This window comes from Lygodium microphyllum, chromosome 14 (assembly GCF_053477565.2).
Source record: "Lygodium microphyllum isolate KBCC chromosome 14, Lygodium_microphyllum_v1.1.10, whole genome shotgun sequence".
In the NCBI taxonomy this organism is placed as follows: domain Eukaryota; kingdom Viridiplantae; phylum Streptophyta; class Polypodiopsida; order Schizaeales; family Lygodiaceae; genus Lygodium; species Lygodium microphyllum.
Window position 1 is genome coordinate 117277154 of NC_141148.1, and position 4429 is coordinate 117281582.

Genomic DNA, 4429 nt, shown 5'->3' on the forward strand with positions numbered 1-4429 from the left:
TGGCTACTTATCATGACTTTGATTTAGCAAGTTCTCTTTGCGAAGTTAAACCAGACGTAAACCTTCTACAGTTGATCAAATTATCTCCAGGAGTATGCAAGAAATATAAGAAGATCCTGCGTATTGGGTATATTGTAGAACCCTTGGACATAGCACGAGTAGGGGAAGATTGGTTTGACCATGCTGAAAAGAACTGCCCTAGGGTTCCAGCTTATGTGGATGGAATACTAGTGGAACATGCCATTGTAGACACTAGATCCTCTGTCAATATCATGAGTTTAGAGTTGATGGAGAGGTTGGGTCTAGGCATCTAGAAAGACAGCTTCGCCCTTCTGAGAATGGCTGATGATAGTCTAAGACAACCAGAAGGTTGCGTTACTAAGGTCCATGTTACAGTTGCAAGTGTAGAATGTTTCTTGGACTTTAGGGTGATAAGATTTGCAGGACGTCCTAGCTATCGGGTTTTGCTAGGTAGGCCTTGGATCTTACGAACAGACTATCAAGTCGATATACTCGCCAGTCGAGTGGTTCTAGGTCGAGGTGCTAATCGAGTAATAGTCGATGCTTATCCTGAGTCTCCTCAAAGTGAGAGAGCTCCTTTATCTTCTACTGAATTAGAGACAGCAGACGATCCATCTGGTAGTGAGACATCATCCAGCGATGAATCTAAAGAGGGGTCCACTACATAGGATATCTATCAGATAACTCTAAATGAGCTGATAGAACCGCAAGATAGGATAAGAGATGCGGATGTGATTGAGTTAGACCTTGGCACGCCGAATGATTCGCGGCCAATAAAATTAGGTTCCATGCTCAGTTCAGCAGAAAGGGAGGACTATGTGTCCTTGATTCAAGAATTCTGCGATATCTTTGCTTGGAGTTATGATGAGCTGAGAGGCATCCCTCCTGCCTAGCTGTTCATACTATTCCTGTAAAAGAAGGCAGTCGTCCTGTGCGTCAGAAGGTAAGGCGTATGCCTTTTGAATTGAGGGACGGGCTGTTTGAGGAGTTGCAGAAGTTAAGGAAAGCTGGGTTAATCTTCCCTGTACAACACATAGAATGGTGTTCACCAGTTGTTATCAGGAATAAGAAAAATAACCAGATCCGACTATGTGTAGATTTTAGGGAGCTGAATAAGCAGACGGTTAAGGATTACTACCCGTTGCCGTTTATTGACCAGATTTTGGATCAATTAGCGGGTAGGGAAATATATTCATTCATGGATTGCTTTGCAGGATATAACCAGATGGCAATTGCAGAAGAGGACAAGTTGAAATCAACTTTTGTTACTGCATTTGGTACTTTTGCATACCATGTGATGGCCTTTGGTTTGTACAATGCACCTGGATCATGGCAACGAACAGCAAACAAGACCTTTGGTGACATTTCCCCAGATGAGTTGAAAGTATTTATTGATGACCTGGGTGCAGCCACTGTAAGGGAAAGGACGTTGGTTATCTTAAGAAAGTGCTTTGAGCGCTGTAGACAATTTTGCATTGCTCTTAATCCACGGAAGTGTGTCTTTGGAGTACCTTATGGGCTATTGCTGGGCCATGTGGTCAGTTCAGTAGGAATAGCAACTGACCCTGAAAAGATCAAGGTTATAGTTGCTATGAGTCTACCACGCACTCCAAAAGAGGTTCATAGCTTTCTGTCAATAGGGTACTATCGAAGGTTCATCTCAATGCCTTGGCAGAAAGAACGTTGCCATTAACGAATTTATTATCCTTTAGCTGTTCATTTGAATGGAGCGACCCTTGTAAGGTATCTTTCGAGGATGTGAAACAGGAGCTAGTAAAAGCACCCGTTTTAAAGGCACCTAAAAGGGGTGAGGTGTTCTATATATTTTTAGCAGCCACTATGCATAGTATCCGCTTGCTGTTTAGCCCAAATCTGCGAGGAAAAGTCACGTATCATCCGATAGCTTTCGCTAGTCGAAAATTGGGCATTTCAGAGATCAATTATACCTACATGGAGAAGTTGTGTCTTGCGATGGTCTTTGGGACTAAGAAATTCAGACACTACATCCTCTATGAAAACGTAGTGTTCTATACAAAGGCGGAAGGACTTAGATTGCTTATGAACAAGCTGCAACCGCTTGATCGTTTGGCAAAGTGGTTAATCACTTTGCAGGAGTTCGATTATGAGATTAAGAGTAAGCCACCGAGGTTGCAGGGTATTGTGGAATGCCTTGTGGATTTCGGGGAGCCGAAAGAGAGTTTGGCTGAAGGAAGTGATATTGAGGAAATGTTTAAAATTGATACAGCTTCTATTCCATCTTGGTATGCTGCTATTATGCATTATCTATCAACAGGAGAGACTGGAGCTGGTTTGTCAAAGTTTGAAAAGAGGAAAATCAAACAACAGCTTTGAAGTTTTCCTTGATCGCAGGAACACTATATCGGCAGGGTGTTGATGATATCTATCGCCGATGTGTGATGCCTGACGAGGTTCCTTTCATCTTGGAAGAGTGCCATGACTCTGCATGTGGAGGGCACTTTGCGGGACGGTTGACAGCGCAGAAAGCTTTACGAGCTGGATATTGGTGGCCGTCCATCTTCCAAGATTCTTTTGAGTATGTAAAGAAATGTGATACCTATCAAAGACATGACAGTAGGGAGAATAGGAAACGCCCACTTACGCCTATCATGGCTATCCTTCCATTTGAGAAGTGGGGCATTGGTTTTGTGGGTCGTATTCACCCCGTCGTCTACTACTCAGAAGAGATACATTATAGTAGCCACTGATTATTCTACAAAATGGTCAGAAGCGTGGGTGACGAGGTAGGACAATGCAAAAGAGACTGCAAGTTTCCTTTTAGAGCAGATTATCTGCCATTTCGGTCCAGCGAAGGAGTTAGTGTCGGACCGTGGAACCCATTTTTTGAATAAGGTGATCAAAAGTTTGACTGAGGCTTAGCAAATCAAGCATAATAAAATGACTCCTTACAATCGGCAAGCAAATGGGCAAGTTGAAAGTACTAATAAGCAACTTGTGGGGATCTTGTCTAAGATAGTCTCTGAGAAGAAACGAGACTAGGATAGGAAGTTGTATGTGGCAGTATGGGCGTATAATACAACATTCAAGCGAGCTACCGGCCATACTCCATTCAAATTGGTTTATGGGGAAGAGTGTGTGTTACCCCTTGAGATCGAGTTGCCAACCATATGGTTTGCCATTAACCACTCTTTGGGAGATGAGGATTCACTTTTTGAACGTTTCACGACCTTAGCTCACCTGGATGAGCTGAAGTTGCAGAGCTTATTACACCAGGAGGTAGCTAAACATCGGATGAAGCAGTTGCATGACCTTAGAGCGAAGAAGTATACCTTTAAAAAGGGCAATTAGTCCTCTATTATGATGCGCGTAGGGAGCTGTTTCCAGGGAAGCTGGAACCTAAATGGGATGGCCCCTACAAGATTGTTAGGTTAGGGAAAAATAGGTCTACAGCCCTATTAGCTGATCTACAGGGAGTAGAGTTTAAAAATAAGGTTAATCTTAATAAGATTAAACCTTATTATTTCTAAGTATGCTAATACAAAGAAAATGCATTGCAGGTCCATACTAGGGATGATTTGAGACCTGCAAAAGAGCTTTAAAGCTGGTTGATGGGGCGGTTAATTCCTTATTTGGAGTACCCATATTTGGAGCAGAGATACCATCAGGGGAAACTCATATGGTGGAGCAAAGGATACAAAGTGATTGAGCAAGAATACGAAACCTTTGTGTGGGAGATCAAAGTCTTCTGCCATCACTGCTTACGACTGTTGACGAGTATCCCTGTGGAGTTTAATGAAGAAGGTGGGATGGGGCCGTCAGTTCATCCTCTCAACATGTTGAATTTTGACTATCATAATTATGAATAGAGGAGTTCTGATGGGGCTGGCTGTGTAAACTCATTGTGGACGTACACATTATATTTTGACGGAGCGTCCAGGGGCCCTAATAAAAAAGGGAGTGTTGGAGTAGTAATCCGAGACCCCTGACGTAGAGTTACGATGAAGTTAGCTGCTTATCTCGAGGTAGGATTTACTAACAATATGGCGGAGTATAAAGCCTTGATTATGGGACTGCATATTGCCAAACAAGGTCGTATTCGTCGGTTGTTAGTAAAAAGGGATTCCCAGTTGATCCTGAATCAGCTAGATGGGACGTACAGAGTGCAGAATCCCATTCTTTCTATGTATCATTGGACTGCTATGACCCTACTTGAAGAGTTTGAGAGAGTGTCTTTTCAGCTGATTCCACGTTACTGGAATCGGTTTGTGGATTCACTGGCAAATCTGGCCTATGAAGAATACCTTTTCTTCAATTGTGGTCCTAGTTTGGATATTGTTATCAATGATGAAATAGGACCCGGTCGCTTGTGGGGAGTGTTATCAGAGCATGCAATATATGGCAGATGATGGTTGATATGGGTGATGCAAAG